This window comes from Onychostoma macrolepis, chromosome 18, assembly GCF_012432095.1.
Source record: "Onychostoma macrolepis isolate SWU-2019 chromosome 18, ASM1243209v1, whole genome shotgun sequence".
In the NCBI taxonomy this organism is placed as follows: domain Eukaryota; kingdom Metazoa; phylum Chordata; class Actinopteri; order Cypriniformes; family Cyprinidae; genus Onychostoma; species Onychostoma macrolepis.
The window spans coordinates 3,588,922-3,612,123 of NC_081172.1; the positions used below are offsets into that span (position 1 = coordinate 3,588,922).

General features: G+C 33.5%; 1 long non-coding RNA gene across 1 annotated transcript; it reads left to right on the plus strand.

Annotated features, from left to right (window-relative positions):
- Nucleotides 1-74: 74 nt before the first annotated feature.
- LOC131524913 (uncharacterized) lies at nucleotides 75-21,630 on the plus strand. The gene is made up of 3 exons (XR_009267101.1): nucleotides 75-287; nucleotides 19,865-19,980; nucleotides 21,365-21,630. It is a non-coding gene; the product is annotated as an uncharacterized LOC131524913 (long non-coding RNA).
- Nucleotides 21,631-23,202: the final 1,572 nt, after the last annotated feature.

Genomic DNA, 23,202 nt, shown 5'->3' on the forward strand with positions numbered 1-23,202 from the left:
GGGGTTTGGTTAATTGTTCTGACTAAAGCAGAGATAGCAGAGCGGGAGGATTACAGTGGCAGTAGGAGGTGACAGCTCACACCGGTGGGTCCGGATTCTCTTTGAGTTCTCTGTGAGGAGTTTGAGATATTTCCAAAAACCCCGCCGAGGTCTTTAGATCCTTGGGAACGGCAGGATCTTCTGCTGCGCACCCTGTGGGGATTGCAGGAGGAGACGCTGGCGTCTCACGAGACAGACTGTCGAGAGACTTGACTCCTCCACCACATTGAAACCAATTTGTGCTTCAGGTACATCATGATGTTAGCAGGTGCTAAGCTAATAATGTCATACTGAAACACAAAGGACACACACACATGAGGTAAAATGCTGCATTTATGATTAGACTGCATGTTTTAGCAAGCTATTTTTATTTAATATGAATTTGTCATATTAAATAAAAAAAGTATATACTACAATTCAAATGTTTGGGGTCAGTACAATCAATCAATCAATTTATTATTTATTTATTTATGAAATAATTTAATACTTTTATTCAGGGTTATTATAAAACATGTTTCAATGTAGTTGATGAAAAAAAAACTAAAACTCTAATACAAATTATTTTAAAAGCTATATATATATAATTAAAATAACTACTAAAAATGACAAAAACACAACAAAAAGAAAAAAAAACTTATAGTAAAATGAAAATGGAAGGACTTTTTTAAGATGTTAAAAAAAAAAAAAACACAAAAACACATTCTATTACTGTTTTTATTCAGTATGGATGAATGCATTAAACCAATCAAAAAGTGATAATACAGGGTTTAATTTATTACTTGTATTTACTTTTTTTATGTATAAAAATCTATTTCAGATTAATTTAGTTCTTTTGAACTTTTTAATTGAAGCATCCTGAAAAAGTATCACCGTTTTCACAAAAGTATTACCGTATTGACCCGAATATAAGACGATGTTTTTTTCTTGGAAATACATCTGAAAAAACGCGGTCGTCTTATATTCAGGGTCTAGACTTTGACATGTCAATAATACACCCACAACAATAGGTGGCGCCAAAAACGCATAAAACGAGTGTGCCATGAAATATGTAATGTAATGTAATGTGTGTTGTAAAGATCGCGAAAACAAAAGCAAGAGAAAAGCTTACAGCGGCACTAGTCGTGACTGTCATGTTAGCCTGATGGGACCAAACTTCCTCTGTAAGTGATTTTAAACAAGACTGTACCCAGATTTGAAGACTACAATAATGGATAGACTAAATGTTATATAATTCAGATGGGCTACCTGTTATTTTTATGGTATATCAAAAAGTGTATATTTTTCAATGTCATTGTTCGTACATTTTACCAGTATTTACCATACTTTCAAAACAAAAATTAAAATAGGAAAAACATGCAATATGAAAATAATTTAAGAAAAAATGTGTTTTACAGAGAGAGAGAGAGAAAAAAAAAACAAGATTTGGTTTTCAAAAAGCCTTTTTCCAAAAGGTACATCTGGAAAAAGGGGGTCGTCTTATAATCAGGGTCGTCTTATATTCGGGTCAATACGGTAATTGCGCAGCAAATCAGCATATTAGAATGATTTCTGAAGGATCATGTGACACTGAAAACTTGGGGAAAGATGCTTTTCATCACATGAATAAATTATATTTGAACATATATTCAAATATGAAACATCCATTTTAAATTATAATAATTTTTCACAATATTATTATTATTTTAATTTTTCTGCATTTTTATAAAATAAATGCAGCCTTGGTGAGCAGAAGAAACTTCACTCAAATACACAAAAATATCTTACCAACTCCAAACTTTTGAGCGGCAGTGTATTTTTATTCTCCAGTTTTCTCAGTGATTCCCATCTAGGATGAAGTTTTGAGAGTGTGTCTTTGTTAGTGGAAGTGTAAATGACTTCATTTAGTGACAGTGGAAATTACCATGTTTCTCTGCCTCCCTTTCCATCTCCTTATGCCGGAGCGGATGTCCAGTTTGGAGGTGGATGTCGGCCACCATTAGTGAGACTGACACTGCAGGGGTGAATGGGTCACCTTCTTTAATTCTCTGGACTGTAAATTAGGATCAGCGAGCGGCCAGGTCCAGGGCTGACATAATAATACATCTCATGCTTAATTTGGCACAAGCAAAGGATTTGTACTCTTAAATGCACACAAAGAGTAGTAGTCTGTCTCTGCTGCCCCTCCGGCACCTTCTCCTAATGAGTCTCTGTACATTTGACCGTCTCCGTTAGCTCCTTCGGGCTGCCACGTTCTGTCTGTCTCTCTCGATTAGCACTAGCTCTGATCTCCACAGCCCCGGTGTGTGTTTGAGCAGGAGCAGGACCTCACGGCTGGGTTAAGATGCACACATAGATGCTGAGTGCCTCTCATTCTGTTTTGAAAGTTATAGAACATTTTGGAAAACCATGTGGAAAACCAGTCAAAATCTGGGGTAATAATGGAACAACAGTTTTAAAAAAGTGATTTTCCACTATTATTTACAACAGGATCTGCATTTTCATGAATTTAAATTAAAGATTTTTGTTATAAGAGACAATAAAATCAACTTTGAGCATCAGAGCCACTCCTTTACTGATTAAAAAAACAACTTGATTTTCAAAAGCCAATGAAATATGCTGAATATAACATTTCGGAAAAGCCAAGGATATCAGTCTCTGAGTAACATGTCATTTATTTAAGCCAAAATAGGCAAAACTTAATTCTGTAAAATAAGTATAATGAACTATGCAAAAAGCATTTTTAACGTCTCCAGCATATTTTATAATCACCCAAAAATAAGCCATATTTCATCCCTTCTGTTCACCAAGGATGCATTTATTTTATTAAAAATACAGCAAAACAGTAATATTGTGAAAAGTTATTATAATTTAAAGTAGATGTTTTGTATTTGAATATATGTTCAAATGTAATTTATTCCTGTGATCAAAGCTGAATTTTCAGAATCATTAATCCATTCTTCAGTCGCATGATCATTCAGAAATTACACTAATATGCTGATTTTCTGTTCAAGAAACACTTATTATCATTATCAATGTTGAAAACAGTTGTGCTCATTCAATTTTTGTTATTATTATCATTTTTGAAACCATAATACATTTTTTTAGGATTCTATAATCAATAAAAAGTTCAAAAATAATAGCATCTATTAAAAAAAAGAAAAAAAAAAGAAAATCTTTTGACATTAAAAATGCCTTTACTGTCACTTTTGATTAATTTAATCCATCCTTGCTCTATAAACATATTTATTTTAATTTAAAAAAAATCATACTTACCCCAAATGTTTGTAGAGTAAAACTGTGTACACATACAATACATTGTAAACTGTCAACATAATAAGTTCATGTGACCACAATCTAGCTTCAGTTTGTAATATTTGCTATATCGCATACTATTTCACTATACGATTTTGTAAAAAGGGCAGCTGCACAGCCTTCTCTGTAATATGCAAATCAACAACATTAGCATTCTCTTTCCTCTACTAGTTATTCTCCAATAATAGTACTTTATGCTCATCAGCTTGATTGGTTGAACTGCTCGGCTTAGTTATTTTACATACGGTTTGATAGCGACAGCGGCTCAGTTACAAGCTCTAAGCCAGCCATTGTTAATGAACACCCCTCGGCATGTATAAACAGGCCGTAATCTGCTTAAGTTGAAATTAAAACAGGTGGAAGCCCGCGCTCTATCTCACAAAGACACCCAAGCGCACACCTGACAGATAACACAAACCTATTCATTTACACGCTCCAAACTTATTTGCAAGTCCACATTAATTCGCTTGTTTGCGAGCATGAATTGCCTACATGATTACACATGTTTCTCAAAGCAGCAAGGCTGTCGGTGAGGTTAATACTTATTTCCCATGGTGCATTTGTCTGGACTTGCTGGTCAGTGTGCTAATGGAAGTGACTTTGCTTGACTTTGACCTTTAGTGGTTGATGAATGCTTTTGTTTCATTCATTTATTTATTTATTTTTTTAGTTCAACTCCTGATAGATGCTCTAACCGTCCTTCAAATAAAACAGCTTCAGGTGCAAATTTCACCATGCAGCATAAGTGCATTATCCTTATATTGTGAGTCTTGTTATAATTCCTAATTAAGATGCAAATGAGCCGCTGGGTGAGACAGAACGAAGGAAGCCGATACCTGGCTTGGTTGGTGGAGAAAACACCCCTCTCTTCATCTATCTGTCATCTCTTCCCCTGAATCTACGGGGCAGTTTGAGCCGGCAGCTAATCAGAGGCAAACAAGGAGGAAAAAACAACCCCGGCTCGCCAAAATTGGCTAATTTTCAGTTCCTCGAGTGGCAGCATGTGTTTGGCAATTACAATGATCCCATAAATATCCCAAGATCCACAAAACAGGGCAGGAGAACCAGGAAACAATTATGATTAGCGATTTAATTACAGTCAAAACTCCATCAAAGCAAATTTAGGCTATGATTGCTCGGGAACCGACTTGAAGAGGGAGCTACTGTATCCCCATTACGTTCTTTTCTGAACTCAATCTCCCGCACAATCTCGTGATGAGAACCAATCATAAGGCTTAGCATCATGCTAATTAGAAACAATTCCACTCGTTATCTTAGAGCCATATGCTTCGGACGGTTCGGAGGAAGTGAAATATGCCACTCGTCCTCAGAAGAATTGGACGATCGAATATCGGCATGCCCAAAATAAGGCAAAATGCTAATGTTAGGCTTGAAAAGCTTTAAAGTGTCTCTTTGTGTTTCCCCGTCCAAATTCAAGCTCTGTTGTGATCTTCACTTTATTTCAGCTGAAGGTGCGTGGGCACAGCAGACTTTAAATGGAATGGCATCTGTTGCAAAAATACCTAGCAGACACTGAGCAGTCTGTAGTAGAGCAGTCTGAGTCAATGACAAACAAGGATGAGATTAGAAAAAGGAGAAATATGGTTCAAAACATACGTGCCAAGCTTGGTGGTTTTATGTGCTTTAAAAAAAAAAAAAACTATTACTTTACTATTTTTAGCAAACGTTAGATTAACTAATTCTAAAAGGATGCCTCAACTTGTTTTTGCCACGGATTAAAAATAATAATAATAATTTAAAAGGGAATTACAACTTCTCATAATCTCTTATCTCTGACAGAAAAAAATCTTGCAATTTGTAATTTTGAGCTATAAACAGAATTGCATGATATTTTTATTTTTTTATTTAGAGTTTTTTATGAGAGTTTATGTCACACAATTCTGTTTATATCTCACAATTTGGGCCTTTCTTAGAATTGTGAGTTTATATCTCATGATCTTCTCAACCCATCATCCACGAGTCTTATTATTTCTCACAATTTTGAGTTCATATCTAATTGGTGAGATATAAACTCAGAATTATATAAAGTCTGAATTGTGAGATAAAACATTCCATGAATGTGAGATGTATTGGAGTGAAGATTCAAGCACCATCAAATCGAAAAATCAAGCAGACAGGATATTTACAATCTTTAATTTCATGATTTCTCTATAACGTTATTTTCATAAATGGTTTGTGACACATGATAAATAAATTGTCACACTTACTTATATTTACATTTAGGCTGTTTAATCTTACTCATCTGCTAATGGATGATGGTTGAGAAGATCTTCCAGTCCATCAATTAACATCTTCACTTGCTAATTTTGAACTCGAATCAAAGAGAGAGAGCTAAAATTAAATGTCTGTGCTCAGTTTCATGCCATTTAACTGATTTGAGAACCTTATAAAGTGGCCGATAGCTGAACTCAGCCTCACTTATGACAACCACATTGTCAGGTGCTTCTCAACAGATGCATTTTTCTTACATTGCAATGTTTTGAGCATGCTTTAAAAGCCAACATATTGAGTTTATTCATTACTGAGTATTTATTTTCAATTGAGAGCTTTTATACTAGGTATTTATTTTACTATTGACTTTTCTGTTAGCAGACATGCCAGGAAAACTGGACGCTTGTGTTTACTGAGGAGCTGTCCAGGGTCCTGAAAGTTTTCTCAATAGACAAGGAAACATTAGAAACGTATAGGTTATCAATAGCTGATTTCCATTTACTCTTGTATATGGCAATCTACGAATGTTCTGAGTTTGACATGAGTTGTACTCATAGCTCTTTCCGTTACAGTAAAGTACAATGACAGCAAATTACTTTAAATGCTCTTCCCTCATGCACAGATGTAGTTTCAAATGCTCATTTTTGTTCTTGTTTGTGTAGGCAGGTTTGTGCGCATGAACAGTTCATCTGAACCCGTGTGCCAATGCACAACTTATGATAAAGCTTGTTTGTTTGGTCAGTGACGCTTCAGCTGAGTATAGATGTGGTCCAACAAAGACAGCGGAGGACCAGAACTGCATTGACAATGAATGGAAATCAATCACAGTTGACTTCACAATAGAGAATACCTTAACCAAGGACATTCTCATCAGCAACTTATTCCAGAAAAGATTTCAGGCGTGAGTAAAGCAGTGGACAAGGTAGATGAGCTCAGTGTGTTGAGGGCGATGATGAATGCAAGGAAGATGAGAGTGGGGTGGGGTGGGAAGAGAATTTTATATAAAAATTATTCTAAGCAAATATCTCAAAGGCCACGAGCAATCTTTTTGGAAAATAGCTTTAACCTTGACAGAGCGGAAAGACAAATGGAAATGGATATATGGGTGATTTAACCTTGCCATACTGTAAGTACTCACCGCAGTCACATACACACTGTTCAATCTTTATTGCATCATAGCGTGTAGGCCATTTAAAAAACCTGCTTCGTCTACTCAAAATGCTCTTTCTCACAGAAGTGAGTGGCACAGTGGGATGGTGGAATGGAAAAATGGAAATTACAGCGGTCATGCTGCGGTAATCACTCTGTACATGTGTGTCACATGCTACATGAACGTGTACGTTCATGTAAACAGCATAAAGGTCAGTCTCACAAAAATGGTCATAATTCACCCCAGCATCAAAGAAAATAAATAATAAATCATATTGTTACGTCTCCCTAATTATTTGGCGTCCAGGGATTTTAGGAGATAACACAAAACCATTAATAAATGAAATATATTTAAGCTAAAACACGTTTCCCTGCGATGGAGGTGTGGTGTGTGCAATTAAGAAACAGGCAGAGTCAAAACAAAGTCCGAGTTCTGCGTTTAGTAAGAAAATCCATTCAATATTACAAAACTCTCAATAATATAAACTGAACACCTTACATACCTTCTTTACCAACAAATATCTATTTACAAATGATGTACAAATAATTAATTAAAGACAACAAAAGTGAGGGACAAGAGCGGTGCTAAAGAAAATAAAATAATAAAACATAACTCTAACTGGCATCAATCAAAACTAAACTAAACTAAATAAATGAAAGAAAATAACATCTTCAGCGTAGAACGCCAATAACTACGCTGACTCCCAAACATAAATACAAAAATTTAAACTAGTGTGTTTAGAGAACTTTGCCCTGCGTGTAATAAGATGTAAGTCACGTGACATATTGAGCTGGTCCCATCACTATGTGTCGAAGCAGGACTAGATGAACTCGGAAAAACAGAGAGTCGCGTCACAGCGTAAACGCATTTAAATCGCCGATGAACTGTAAAGTTTCGCAAGAAAAACACACAATAACTCAAATTCAGGAAATAACAACAAAACATGGAGCAAACACCAACGTAAACGTGGAAGAGCAAACGAACGAAAAGCAAACGCTCCTCCCGAACTCGCGTCACATCCGAGTCTTTATATGCGCCCACTGACGTCTGATTGGTCCTCAAAGAGTCACGTAGCATTCATGCATTACGGAAGCATGGTCCAATCACAGGTCCTGTGAGAAGAGAGTGAAACGAGAAAAGGACAAAGGAGAAAAACACCCCTCCCAGAACAGTACGGGACGTAACAATATTTTTATGAGGAAAATGAAGCTATGATTGAGATTTAGCAGTTTTCCTTCAAATTAATCACATTTTACACAAACTTATCATTTGTGTAATATGATTTATATATAGCCTAATAAAAAACAACATAAATAATAAATAATATTCATTAAAGGTTATTATTATTATTATTTTTATTTTTATTTTTATTGCACTATTACTCTTTTAATAAAACAATTAACATGAAATCAACATAAATAAATAAATAAATAATGGCGTAAATGCCTAAATAAACTGTTGTACTGGTTTTAATGTAGTTTATATTAAAATTATTATTTAATGTAATATTAAACATTTATAATTGTATTTAATAATAATAATAATAATATTACAGTAATGATAAATTCTAATTTTGTTTTTGGGGTGAAATGCGACCTGTACATGTTTACATGAGACTCACTCATGGATGCATATGTTTCTATGCAGTTTAAAAAGGTTGTTTCCTCTTGTAATTGATGTGTATGGATTTATCTGTGGGCTCGGAGCTGTAGATGCATATGTAATGTATGTTTTCCCGTGTCTGTGTTTTTCTCATGGCCTCAGGCCAGCCCTAAAGCGATTAGAGAGGTTCAGGCCTCGCTGTGGTACCGCAGGGTCAGTTTTATCAACAAGGCCAGAGATGGCAGACAAATCCCCCTCTCATGGCTCAGGGGATTGGGCCATCCTGTCACCCAGCTGCCCTTCTGGCCACCAGAGCTCGCTGACTCACGCCCCAGAGAGGTAATTGCCCTGTCTTTCTGTCAGCGGAGGGGCGAATGTGGAATAGCACCATGCTGTAAGGGACAGTGTAAGCTTACATCATACCGCTGGAGAGGACGTCAAGAAAACAGCACAGCACAACATGACAAAGCAGGATTTAAACACACACTCTTAACCTTTAAGAAAAGGGAAAATCACAAATGATATCTCTTAAATGTCTCAAATGGAGGCTCCTGGTGAAATGTCCTGCTGCTTTAAGATTTTGGAAACATTTTACAGCAAGGCCCCATTACGTAACGTTGCATTAGGTAATCTTAACTAACAATGAGCAATGCATTTGTTACAGTACTTATCTTGTCAATTTAATGTGCTAATTAAGTGTGATTAATTAAGGAAAAAAATAATGTGTTAAAACTGATGAACATATTTAATGCACGGCTCAGATCTGTATGTCATCTTGCACTGCATTCATTGCTGACGAACATGATGCAGGATGATGAATGACTGTGTGATGTGGCCTCTGAAAAGGCAGTTATATACCCCTAAAATTCAAGATATATGAGGAAAAATGCCCCATATGGGTTTTTGTCTTATATTTATATCACATAATATAGTAGCAATATAAAATGATCAAGAATGCATTTTTTTCAAATATTTCTGCATGACTGCAAATGTGATGATGATTTTACACAACAGTTAAATAAACAAGAAGTTAATGCTGTGTTATTACTGCCATTTAAAAAATAAATAAATAAATAATAATAATAATAATAATATTTATTTTATTTTTTATTTTATTCCCTGTAATGTCATTGCAATGGTATTTGTTCAGCCCAAATCGATGTGCGATTAATTTGTGATTAATAAGATTAATTAATTAATTGGGACATTATGTAATTAGTTAGATTACATTTTTAAATGCTTGACTACTCTAATATTAATCTTCGTTAATGTTAGTTAATAAAAAATACCGTTAATTGCTAGCTTGGGTCCATTAAATAAGATTAACAGATCAAACTTTTGATTTAAAAAATGTAGACAGAAAAAAAAAAGTATAGAAACCATTTTTACTCAGAAATTGCTTGTAAATGTCACAATCAGTAAAAAAAAAAAAAAAAAAGGCAAGTAACACTGAATTAAACATTTGTATTTATTTATTTATTTTTACACTGTATTAGTAAAATTAACATGGAAATATTGTGTATCACTATTTCCCCAAATGTGCAGCTACTGTGATCACAAAAAAAGGTACTGATGTGAATGTGATTATATATGAAAATAACTACTCGGGTGAACTGAGTTAGCATGTTGATTTTGCACTCCTTGTCAAAAAAATAGTGCTCAAATATCAAAACTAGAGTCCTAATTCTTTATAATAATGCACAGTTTATCAAGATTAAATATGAATGTGGTTTACTAAGATTCATAAGATTAATAAATGCTTTAGAGGTATTTTATTAAAAAAGCAAAAAAACAAAACAAAAACATTGTTCATGTTAAAAGTTGGGAGCCTATGTTACCCTAAAATGCTAATTCTACCTGATTTAACCATTGAAAAAAGTTTTGTTGGTATACATTTTTGGTTCAGTAATGCTAATATTCTAATTCAAATAAAAACAGTTAATTTAGATTAACGTGGTTAACTAATGTCAACAAAAGGAACCTTGTTTTAAACTGTTATTGATTTTTATTCTGCTAAAAAGACTTCAGTAGCTCAGAATATGACATTTTAGATGAGATGAATGTGAAATTACGGCATTTGCCTTATGAAGCAAATTACCTGGGTGACCTGTGTACTTGTTAATGTTTAAATCCTCATATTCAGGCTATTCATAGGTTAGTCCTTGCAATGTATTTAGTGCTTTTGAATGGCTGTCAGTAGAGGCTGTCTGCATGTGTAGATAGATACGGCATCAACCAGCAGGGGCAAATGAGGCCATGCTAACTTTACCTTTAAGCAAAATACATGTTTCAGTGACAGGTGATGTTGAGTCATTAGTCTCTCAGTACTCGCAGCTAAAGACGGCATGTGTTAAAAGGGCCATTTATGTTGTTGAGGGAACCCTGACGTGTCGCTGCGAACTGTTGGCCTTCTCCTTTGAGTAACCTAGCAGAGCACTTGGCGCTGGAGATTGACATTGCGGTTAATGGAAGGGACAATTCTGTGATGTATTTGTACCATATGTAGGCGATTTGTGGTGACGTGATTTGTGCGGGCAACATGTTGATGTGAGGTGTTGCTGGGTTTTTCTCTTCAGTCGTCTTTCATCAGCATTCCCTGTTGAAAACATCTTAGCAGGTCAATATCGTATGTTGTGTTTTTGGTGTGTTGGCGTTCACTCCAGGCTTAACCACCAAGACTTTCTTAGTCAAACAGCTTCAGCCTCTGTTTACCTGAAATTAATTGCAATCAAACTTGCAATTCCATCCAGCTGTCTGGGCATACTGCTACTAGCAATACAGTTTTTCTGGTGTACTTGCTTGCTTGCTTACTTACTTGCTTTGTTCGTTTGTTTGTTCCTTCATTCATTCATTCATTCAGATGATACATGCCTAATGTATGGAAGCCTGCCCTTAAAATAAAATAATATAAAGTAAGATAAAATAATCTCATGCTGCTTAGATTTTTGGTAATACTAAAGGTGCAATGAAGATCGTGAGGAGCAATACATTGATTTATCTTTAATGTTAATGTTAATGTTAGTTAATAAAAATACAGCTGTTATAGTGCAGGTCTATTAAATAAAATTAACAGATAAATGTTTTGATTTTAATAATGTACACTGGAAAAATTGCTGGTAAATTTCCAATTATTATTTTTTATATTAATAAATTAATTACAAATTAAATAGCACATTAAATTAATGCATTTAATTAAATCAGTTTTTTGGGGTTTTTTTGTTTATTGGAAATACATTTTCTTGTAAATTTTCTTCTTGTTAAAAACAGTGTATTAGTAAAAGCTGAAATTAGCAGAAATATGATGCCATGTGCAAATATATCAACATTTCTCCAAAGGAGAAAAATTAAATCAAATCAAATAATAATAAATAAAATAAATACATATTTACCCATACATAAAATAAGTACATGGATACATAAATATTAATAGGTTTTATTTCAGTAATTGCAGCTTTACATGTCAAAACACATTGTCGTGTCAATTAAAATGTTTATATCAGCATATTATAATGAATATTATTTCTGAATGATCATGTGACACAGAAGACTGTGTAATGATGCTGACAATTCAGCTTTGCATCACAGAAATAAGTTGCACTTTAAAATACACACATTTAAATAGAAATCAGTTATTTTAAATTGTAATAATATCATACAGTATTACTGTTTTTACTATATTTTTGATCAAATAAATGCAGCCTCTATGAGCATATAAGAGAGTTATGACTTCCAAACATTCAAAAATCGTAATTAATATTTAATTGTTCCTGTGGCTCAGTGGTAGAGCATTGCGTTAGCAGCGCAAAAGGTCGTGGGTTCAATTCCCAGGGAACACACATACTGATAAATGTATAAATGTATACCCTGAATGCACTGTAAGTCGCTTTGGATAAAAGCGTCTGCTAAATGCATAAATGTAAATGTATATATGAAACATACATTTTCCTAAGCTATAAAGGAGAAACTCTGAGAAATATTATGTTCCCCAGGTGGCAAAAATAGCTTCTGCTCACACCAGATTCCTGCTTCTCAAATTAAACAAGCAATGCTAAACGAAGGGCCGAGAGCTGAACAACACCTCTCGCTGTTTACTTCATTGAACACACCTCTATTAGGGTGGAAGCGGGCGAATCAAAGGTTATCACAGGTGACAGGTATTAGTTGGCTCTGGGTAATCACACAGACAGCTGGAGTGTGCTGATGTAGAAGGGAGATTCGCCCTTGAATACACGTCGCCCTCGCCCCATTGTGGGTTTGCTGGCGGCTGTCACGTCTTCATAATTGACCTGTCTGTCTCTCTGACATCAGCGACTGGAGCCCACTGTGTTTGGTAATAGGGGTGTGTGTGTGTATTGAATGTAATCCAGATAACAAACACACAGTCCCTCGCTTGGAGTGGACCTCAAAACACCCTTCTGCTGCATTTAAAACATTTCATATATTAATTTAAAATGTTAATACTCCACTGTAATAACTACAGTAATTATAATTTAAATCATTTATATTACTGTAGTAATAATAGTAATGCATATGAAATATGTATACACACACATATGAAGTGAATACTTTTATTCAGAAAGCATGCATTAAACACATTTATAATGTCACAAAAAAATTCTATTTCAAATAAATGAAAGTCATGTGAGAGTGTTAATGTTTAAAATAAACACAGATGGCAGCTCCTTTAAGTCTCCTGTTTGATTAAGAAATATTTTGAAAGTGTGTCCACAGTTTTTACATTCATTAGATAGTCAAGCATGGCTTATTTATAGTAACCTCGGCATATTGAACTGGGATAGAAGAAAATATTTTAACATTGAAAAATCACTGTTCAGCTCTAAATCTGTTTTCACTGTCATAGTAGTCTTATTGCATAATTCTGTGGTTTTGGTTCTGCTGACTCATTATCAAACATATGCATTTTTAGAATCCACCCACATCTTTCTCACTTTCCCTCAGAATTCATACGCTCAATGTCTGTGTGCTTCTGCACCTGTCCTTTCACTGTATGAGCCATATTAAAGGAATAATTCACCTAGAAATGAACATTTGCTGAATATTTGCTCATCCTCTGGCCATCAGTGATGTAGATGAGTTTGTTTTGGAGCTTTTCACCTCACAAGATGTTAACTGATGGACTGGAGTGGTGTGGATTATTGTGATGTTTTTATCAGCTGTTTGGACTCTCATTCTGACGGCACTCATTCACATCCAAATTTTAAGTTTTGACTGAACTATTCCTTTAACGTAACTAACAATAGTGCCTAAAAATGCCCAAAAGAAACAAAAAAACTAAATACATCCACTAAAAAACACAAAAACACCAGTTAATGAATGACACCGAGACTTCAAACATTATAAAGAAATGTGAACATCAGTGAAGAGAAAAGATCCTGCAGCCTTTGATCTTCTTTTGTCCAATATTTTTCCTTAAAGTTGTGCTTATGCTTCTCCTTTAAAATAAATTACACTTGATTTGATTATTTTTATCTAATGCAATGACATTCAGACATTTTTTCAGACGCAAAGTCAGTGCATGCATCGCTGATTTGCTGGAACTTTCATGAAAGACACGTCGCACAGACTTGCACCTAGAAAGCATAAATGAAACTGAATTAGGCCGTCCGGGTCAGCTGTCTTCAAACTATCTCATCAGTCTTGCTGTAAATAGAGGAATATCACTGAGAAATGTATTGATGTGAAATTTCATTATTCTCCTCCTGGTGGGTTTAATTTGAAATGCAACAAATGACTTGCATAACGCTGCAAATTGAGTTCAAATGACATGTGAACTTATTTTATAAGACCATTTTAAAACTAATATTAGAGCTGTCAACATGTCTGTTTTCATAGTGTCAATACAAGCAGCTGGTTAATGAACACAATGTTTTCTGAAGACACTCTCTGATATTCTGGACTTCCTCTATCAATTTTTAAGGTTTTTGAAAGAAGTCTCTTCTGCTCACCAAGGCTGCATTTATTTGTAAAAATACAGTAAAAACAGTAATGTGAAACATTATTACAATTTAAAATAACTGTTTTCTATGTGAATATATTTTTAAATATAATTTATTCCTGTTATGAAAAGCTGAATTTGTAGCATTACTCCAGTCTTCAGTGTCACACGATCCTTCAGAAATCATTCTAATATGCTGATTTTCTGCTCAAGAAACATTTCTGATTATTATCAATGTCAAAACAGTTGTGCTGCTTCATATTTTTGTGGAAACTAATGCATTTTTATTTCTTTGAGGAATAGGAAGTTTCGAAGAACAGCATTTGTTTAAAATAAAAACCTTTTGTAGCATTATAAATGTTTTGCTCTCACTTTTCATAAATGTACTTTTTATTCATGCATCCTTGTTGAATAAAAGTATTAATTTATTTAAAAAATAAAACATAAATACTGACCCCAAATCTTTGAACAGTAGCATCCAAGTCATGCACTGAAGTCTGTCAGTCATTTTACTACTAAGTTTCAAGAACAACATTTTCCTGAATGAACTGTTTTGTGATTATTAAAAGAAAGCTCTCAGAAACAAACAGCTGGAAAGACAAAAATGTTCAACAGCAATAATGCAGACTGCTCCCCAAGTTTTGAAAGCTAATTTCCTCAAAACAGCTATTATATGCACAATATTTCCCTCCTTAATGTTCCAAACTCTCCGCCCTCAGTTCGATGCTTTGACAGTTTTAGTAGTTTTATTGTGCAGAAACTGCTGTAACTGCAGTCTAGAGTCTAATATTTCTCTTAGCCCTCAGTATATGTGTCAGAATATGCTACGGTGAATGCGATGACGTATGTAGAAAGAGTTCTTGTGTGTCTGTTGATTGCGAGCAGAAGTGTCGTGCGACTCATAATTGTGTCTTAATGTTTTGTGGCTGAAGCATTAATTGCACTCACCTGTTCACCTAAAATTAAAATTTCACGCATTAAAAATTGGCCTCGGGCTTCAGAAACGCATTTCCTGTCAATAAACACAGAGATCTTTGCACGTAATACTAAATTTACACCCAAACAGTATGGATCCTGCTTTTCTAGTCAACCTGTCGCTTGAGGCTGACAAACAGAGATGGATTTGTGATTTTACCCTGCAATATGAAGTTTACAGAGCTGCACCTCTGGGTATCGTAGAAGATCATAACAGCGCAAAACTCAACAATTATTTATTAAGTAACTGCTCGAACAAATAGAGAGAAGCTTTCTTGGGTGGTCTTTCTCTTTAAACAGACAGATGAGAGTGTTTCTTGCGGTTCTTCAGAAGGTTATTGTTCAATAACACGTGCACATGAATAATTCACACCTCGGGCTTTACTGACCATCACTCAAAGTGTCATGAGACCCTCCATTCCAGCACGGGCCTGTTCTCTGCTCTGCATTGAAAAATGCAAGATAAGCAGCTGTGGAAACCTGCAGAGAAGAGGTCAGGAAGAACACAACAACTGTCTGCGGACCAGACACTTTTACAGTCACATTTCCAGTGTGACAAATGATCCGGAAATGGGGAGTGTTTAAATGCAAGTCAGTTATTTCAGTTAGTAAATATTTCTATTTAGTCTTATTTGAAGTAATTTTAGTACTTCATCAAATTAATATTGTTTCAGTTAGTTGCTAAAGTAACAAAGTAACAGGTTTTGTCAGTATTATTTTAAACTCACTTTTATTTTAATCTTGTTAATAATTTTGTTATTTTCTTTTGTCATTTTTAATTTGTTTTATATTCTTAATTTTAGTAATTTTAGTACTTCAGTTGGTAAGGCAAAGTTCTTTAAAAAAAAAATCTAATATTAATATTTTATTTCAGCTTTATTTCAAAAATGTAATTTAATATTTATTTTTGTAATATATTTCTTATAATATATTTATATTTTATTTATTTGATTTGTCATGTGATAAACATGTTTCATGAACACTGAAATAATAATTTTGGACTTGCTAATAAATTTCACAAATAATTACAATGAAAAATCAAGTAAAATACTTAAAGTAAAAAGTGAAAAACTGTACTTTCTTGTAAAACATACTTTTAACACTGGTGTTGGACAGATTCAGCACTGTAATAACACCATCACTATTCTCTTTCAAAGCACCTGCATATTATGTTTTTCTAACAATGCTGAGAAATGAAAGAGAGAAGCGATGGAAATCACCAAGTCCATGAAGACCTTCGCTCTGAGGAACCAGGCATTTCTAGAGGAACCAGGGCTTGTTGTGATAAGAGCAGCGAAAAGGCAACAGTTCTATTAGTTATAATTTATATATTGACAAATATCAAAGCAACAGAAAAACTGACAAAGATTAAAAGATTAAAAATTACAGTACTTTTACAAACATAGAATGTCCAGACAGGTTTAGTCTCAGATAGTCAGACTTTTGACTTTCAATTAAAAAAGTAAGTGTTTGTGCTTAAAATGATAAGTTTAGTTAACTTTAAATTAACTTTAGTTATGTTGGATATTTAAGTTACCGTAACAAATTTAACTTGTTATGACTAACTGCAGCAACATTTTTACAGTTCTAGTTAGTTTGGTTCAGGTTATTATAGTATTGTTTATATATTATAAAACTTTGTTTTATAAAACAAAGTATTAATTTGAAAAATATTTTATTTTATATTTTCAGTTTTCATTTTCATTTTAGTTCATTTTTAGGGATTTAATGTGCTTTTGTTATATACATGGGTAGTTGACAAATAAAAATTGGACTGTGTCCTACGGCGTGACATAGCAAAAATGTAGAAAAAAACAAAAAAACAAAAAAAACCTTAACACAAATAACATTAGAAAAATGTATCTTCATTCCTAGAGTTACAAAAAGCATGAGAGAGTTTTTTTTTTTTTTTTTTTTTTTACATTTTTCCGTCACACCATGGGACACATTGATACGTCAACTACCCATATATATATATTCAACTTCCAACTTATTTTATTACAGAAAGTTGCAAAGGTAACATTTCAAATTTTTGTTTAAGTTTATTTTGTTTTCTCATTAATATTTATATTAATTTCAGTTAACAGAAAATGTTTTAATTGTTAGTTAATAGTTAACAATGACAACAGTGGTTTGCCATTTGGGGGTGGGATTACCTAAAATAGATGAAAATTTACAGGATGATAGATGATTATAAGCAAGCCATTCAGGATATTTTATGAAAATGCTTGACTGAGTAATTCAAAAGTACCCAAAAAAACTAACTGCTCGCAAATCCCTATGACTGGCATGCAAGTTTTACTATACAAGAACATATATTCAAATAAGTTGTAATATCTGTGTCAGTTATTTGCTCCTGCTGTGTTCTACAGCACAGTCATGACCTCTTCTCTGTAGAATAGAGTTCCCTGTTGTACATGTAGCTTGATGTGATCTTCATTAACTTTTTAATTGGCACGCCTGTTGTGTCTGAAGTGTATCTGCAGGTCAGTAGTGCCCATGCGTCCCTGGACCCGTTGCTCCGTCTTGTCTGGGTGGTCCGGGACCCGCCACTTTACCACACAGCACCTTTCCGCTTTATTTTTTTAATTCACCCCCAAAATGGAGGTAATTAGCATAAGGCCTGGGTTTGGGTGAAGATATATTGTTGTAGAAGCTCCGGCGGTTCATCGGGGAGAGGTTAATTGTGTAATCAGAAACTTCATCATCTGATGCTCGACTGGGATGCGTTGAACAGGGGCCGGTGTAATTGGATGCTTACGCATTTGTTTGAGAGAAGAGTGCTGGGATGTTTTATCGGCATTACTTTTGGTTGTAATTGAGCCCAGGAAAGGTTAATGAGTTTTCTGAAGGAAAAACCAAACAAAAAACAAATGGAAGATTCAGCTTCTTGAGAAGGAAAAAACTGTTAAGTGTTTATAAGGTTAAGTTTTGTTTGGCGTCTGAGCTTTTGCACACAGAGAGATAATTAAAATGAAGCATATGATATGAGGGTGTTCCATCGCGCCTCACGCTCCCATCAGTGATAACTCAGCAGATGATAGAGGAACATTTATAGAACAAATGAAGGATACAGACTGTTGGATCAGACCATTATTAGTCTATCACAAATGTTTCACCTTCAACCTTTCGCCTTGAAGTAAAAGAGTCTGTTACGCTAAGAACATGCAAAACTACATATTTTCAAAACAACAACAACAAAACATTTGCATGAGTAGTGGCTTTTTGCATGGGTCACAAGGCAATGCAAACAAATAAACAAATGTTATTTATTTATTCATTCCATTCATTCATTCATCAAATAAAAAAAAAACTATCAATAAAAAAAAAAAAAAAAAAAAATATGGATATTTAAAAATGAATAAGTACATAAATAAATGCATTTGTTTTACTGACTTTAATGTTGCTTGTATTTAAATGAACACATATCTTATTTAGCCAAAAATAAAATAAAATAAAATAAAATAAAATAAAATAAAATAAAATAAAATAAAATAAAATAAAATAAAATAAAATAAAATAAAATAAAATAAAATAAAATAAAATAAAATAAAATAAAATAAAATAAAATAAAATAAAATAAAATTAAATTAAATAAAACCTTATTAGCCCATGTATATTTTTAAAACAAACAAACAAACTAAATAATTTGTTTGTTGTATGAACTTTGCTGTTGGTTGTATTAAAATAATAATTTAATATAATATGAAACATTTACTATACATAATTATATTGCAGTAATGAGAATCACCATTTAGATTAATTAGAAAAATCCTCACATTACAGTAATGAGAATTTAGAGTTTTATTTTGTAGTGAAATGTGAACTGGACATGTTTGCATGAGACTCACCCATAGATTCATCACAGATACAATAGCATACAAATAGCACAGTTCAGTTACAAAATTAAAAATGAATCAATGCTATTGATTGTTTGAAGGCAATCATCAAAACTCAAAAGCATCCCATTTCAGGTCTCTGTAGAGTTTTTTTTGTTGTTGTTGTTTTTTGTTTGTTTTTTCAGCGTGCTAAAGCCTCATCTGATAAATTGCATCTCTGAATTAATCCACTTTAAAGCACCAACAAACAACTTGTCAACCATCGTGACCAGCGCTAGCCTATAATCTAAAATGTTTGACTGTAAAAATCATTTCCAGCACTTAGAAAAAGACATTGCAGGGATGTTTTGGTGTTTATTACTTTTGAAAGCCCCAGATCTACGCGCTGGGTCTTGATTTGTTGTGGATCAATATGATCAATACGGTTTGGGTAAATGATCCTGATGCAGTCGTGCGAGACTGTATTTAGTCTGTGTGTTGCTGAAGGATGTTCAAATTTGGAAATTTGTCATTCACAGCACACTAAATATGCAAATAAAAAATGGTGTATTTTTTATTGCTCGAAAGGTTGCTCCCTTTATTTTAGGACATTTAATGAAGTTCTTTAATAGAGTAATGTACTATTTAACATTAACTTCTGTGGACATCAGAGCTGTTTTATTTCAGTTCCAAAGAGGAAAGAAAGTTATCCAGGTTTAGAAGGACACGAGAGTGAGTAAATGATGACAGATTTTTTTTTATTTTGGGCTGAACTAACATTTGAATATCTCTCATCCATAGACGACACCTCTCCTCACTCGTTCCAGTCTGCTGTCGTTTCTCCCGCTGTTCTCCGTCTGCTTTTCCTGTGAAGACCCATTAAAGCTGACTTCGGGACGTGCTGTGATTTGTTGAGGGTTGGTATCTTTTTTTGGGTGCTCAGTGTTTCGATTAACAAGCTGACTCAGGCAATAAAAGGAGACGTGAACATGAGACGAGAGAGATGCTGGTCACCAATTTACAAACCTCCATGAACTTTGTGGTGGTTTCCTGAAATGATGCTACTGTATGAAAGAAAATAATACAAGAGATTATAAAGCCAGAGTCTATGGATATTACTGATGATAAACGTCATGATCATTTTCTGTCGTGACCTTCTAATAAAGGCCATCGTAATGGAAGAAAAAGAGGATCAATATATTGTTAAGAGAACAGATCAAAGTGAAAAGAAGTTAAAAAATTGAAGTGATGTGTGGCCAAGTATGATGACCCATTCTCGGAAGTTGTGCTCTGCATTTTATTTGTCATCAGTTGTCAAAAATAAATAAATAATAATAAAATCAAAATGTATAAGAAATGTTCCTTAAAACATTTTATGGTAATTAATGAATGAATCCATAAATTAATCAATTAATGAATTTGTTGTACTGATGTAACTGTTGATTGCATTAAAACAAACAAACAAATAAATAAATTATGTATTTAGTCAAAAATAAATAAAAATAAAAATCTGTCCATTTAAAAACCGTATTAATCCATATTTTTAAAAATAATGAAATAAAAATAAATGCATTTGTTGTACTGACTTTAATGTCGGTTGTATTAAAATAAATAAATTAATAAATTAATAATAAAATAAGTAAGCAAATAAGTAAGTAAGTAAGTAGTAAATAAATAAATAAATGTTATTTATTTATTTATTACTAACTATGATACTTTTAAGGATTCTTTATATGTAATATATTACATAACATTCTAAATGTCTTTACTGTCAGTTTTTTATTAATATGCTTTTGCTGAATATATACATAAATTGTTTGTAAAAAAATAAATAAATAATAATAATAATAATAAAGTCATATTCACTCTCACTTTTGAACAGTAGTGAAAGTGTCCAAAACAAAGTCAAAGACAAAAAAATAAAGTAAAAATAAACCACAAAAATGCAAAAAACACAGATCAGTTGATTGTGACTTGCATCACCTCAAATGACTATGAATGACTACATGGCTGACGCACAGCATGCATAAATCAGTTCAGGTTTAATCAAATACACACACACACACACTCACACACAATACAAACCAATCAACAGCTATGAGTCTGAGCAGCTTCATTATTTGCAAATGATTTGCAGCTCTGACGGAAGCTTTGTGCTCCGCGAGGAAGGGCTGGGGCAAATATTGGAAAGCTTCACTGTAATAAATAAGAAAATAAAACAGAATGCATTAAAAATGCTGGAGCTTCTGTAAGTAATTTCATTTCTCTGTGTGGATGTAATATCTTTACTTTTTTTTTCAGCGCTGTTATGGAATATGAGATGGGATGGCACTAAAATGAAATTGAGGTAAATTTGGAAATATCAGATGTAATCCATCTGCGGCGGCGAGGCTGTGTCAGATACGAAGGTGGCTGTGATTGAGTGTAGGATCACGACCGGAGACGATTGCGTCAAACCACGGGATGATGTGCTGAGGAAACCCTGTCATTATTCCATCATCAGTGGAGGACTCGTTTACGTTCCTCATCTCAAACATACAATTAAGACGATTGTTAGCCACGCCCACATCCGGCCCTGTCATTACGACACGAGTCGCTGCCATTGTTCCAGCATCAATGGAGGAGCCGTTTATGTTTCCACCTCTACAATTAGGAAATTAGACACAATCGCGTTCGCTCAAGCATCATTCTCAGACAAAACAGTGAGGTTTTAAGCACTTTAATCCAAGAGCAAAGGAACAACAAAAAAAGTACAAATCTGTCAGGGGGGTGGAATGGTATTTTAAGCTAGGCTACTGTGCATTATTTAACATTAAAAAAAAAATACATAAAAGTACCTAAGTGTATTATTATTATTGGTTCCTTTTAAAAGGTTGCCTTTATTTCTGCCTTAATTTATAATTCATTTATAATGCTGCAATACAACATGACATCAAAATCATGACATGACAACTTCTTTACTCTTTACATGGTGAAAATGAAATTGGTGTTCTCATTTGAAGTCATTTGATCTTTAGAGTATATATATATATTTAATGAGTACCTTAAGCAAGATCAAAATTGGCTTTTCTTTCCTTTTTTTCTTTAAAGGATTCTTAGAAAGTTGAGAAGTTTTGTAACATTATAATTGTCTTTACAGTCACTTTTGATTAATTTAATGTGTCCAGTATATTTTCTTTCTTTTTCTTTCTTTCTTTCTTTCTTTCTTTCTTTCTTTCTTTCTTTCTTTCTTTCTTTCTTCCTTTGTCAAATCATTTTCTAATCAAATAAATACAACCTCGGTTAGCATGAGAGACTTTCAAAGTCATTGACATTAATTAAAACTGAAAGTATGAAGTACCACATGTTTTAATTGTTTATGTAAAAATAAATAAACAACAAAAATAAATAAATACAAAATATTTACATGATATACCACTCAGTTACATAATTTAGCAATCTGTCTTGGATGCATAAATCATTTTTAGCATATATTTTAATATCCATTGTTTTATTCATCCACTGTAATTTTCAAAATATTATATATGCCAGTACAATTTTTCATGTACTGTATATTTTATCTTCACATTCCCAATATTAACATTTTCACTTCTTTCACTTCTTGCCTATAAATGTAGGCCTGTATGATGAATCTGAAATGCTCTGTTAATTAACTTTTAAGTCAAAAGTCTAAATCACATCTTAATGTTATTATTCAGAAAATATGGCAAAATATTGGTGTTTTATTTATTTATTTATTTTATTGACAAGCTCTTTTAGCACTGTGATCTTGGCTTTTTCATTTATTCAGCTTTCTCAATGTGGAAAAAGACAATATAAAACAGTGGCTCTACAATCAAATTTAATGTACAATATTTGTTCTTTTTACTTCAGAAAATTCAATATTCATAGTCTGTTTTGTCTGTCTTCTCGTTGCTTTCAGACCTTTGTTGAACTCCCTAATTTGCCTGTTTGTCACTGTCTTCGTATTGTATACATTTCACAGCACTTTTCTCAATAATTTCAGAGTTAATGCAGAGACGATCATGCATGTGACTGGAGATCGACTCTGATAAGACTTTAGTCATCTAACTGCCCTTTTCTATCCTTAAGATGCATCTATGAGACCTTCAGTGTGCAAATGAGAATCCACAAAAGTG